A 928-nucleotide genomic window follows, 5' to 3' on the forward strand; every position below is an offset into this window, starting at 1 on the left:
AGAAAGGGCATCGGAAGTCATTTTTTAAAAATAATTTTTAGTGTTTGTGGAATTGCTTTGAGCTTTACTTAGTCACTTTCATAACCTATAAAATAAATTTTGAAAGAAATGAATTTTTTTGTTTAACATTTGAAACAGAAAACTAGAAGGAATATTTGACCTTCGTGCTAAGATAAATATAGACAATTTAAAACTTTGTTCACTTTCTCTATATTATGTTATTTTCAAGGATTGTTTAAAATACAAGCCTAAAACGCATATGTGACTATTTGTGTTGTATGGAAGTGGAGCAGATTAGTACTCCCCTTGACAAGGATGGAAGAGGCTTCGGCCTGCAACACACATAACGCTAAGGCTTGTGAGTTCTGACTGATCTGGAAAGGGTTAACAAGGCTCATCTGCCTTGGCCTTCTGCTAACTCCTACTATACAAAGAAGCAGGTCTCCTCTTCCCACAGCCTCAGACCTAGCTTGGCTTTGGAATGTAGATGTTCCACTCCTGCTTATCCCAGAGCCCAGAATTAAGGAGGCCCTGACTCATTGAGGCACAGAGCCTGCGTGCTCACCCTTGGATTTCTCCCGAGCACACAGGCTCTATGCCTCTAGGAATCAGCCATTTGCTTCATGGATATGGCAGGGCAATGTATGCTTTGGTGTCCTGATGAGATATGTTTAGTCTGTGCTCCAGCATTCCTTTGTTAATGGTTTTCTCTACTTTGCTGAATTTCTTAGAGGTATACACAATAGGAAAGTAAATAAAAGGAGGGCGAGGAGCTCTGCTTTGTCACAGAGACAGAGTGAGCCCTGACCCTCCATGCTTTCAATATTCCTCTCCCATTTCTTTTCTCAGCACCTCCAACTGAAAGAAATTTCACACAACAAACATTTAATTTAAAATACAAGCCATAACCAAAATGAACAAAAGCATT

General features: G+C 39.7%; 1 pseudogene; it reads left to right on the forward strand.

The window, feature by feature from the left end:
- Positions 1-271: 271 nt before the first annotated feature.
- On the forward strand, positions 272-413 carry LOC129403100 (U6atac minor spliceosomal RNA; annotated as a pseudogene).
- Positions 414-928: the final 515 nt, after the last annotated feature.

Source organism: Sorex araneus, chromosome 2, assembly GCF_027595985.1.
Source record: "Sorex araneus isolate mSorAra2 chromosome 2, mSorAra2.pri, whole genome shotgun sequence".
In the NCBI taxonomy this organism is placed as follows: Eukaryota; Metazoa; Chordata; class Mammalia; order Eulipotyphla; family Soricidae; genus Sorex; species Sorex araneus.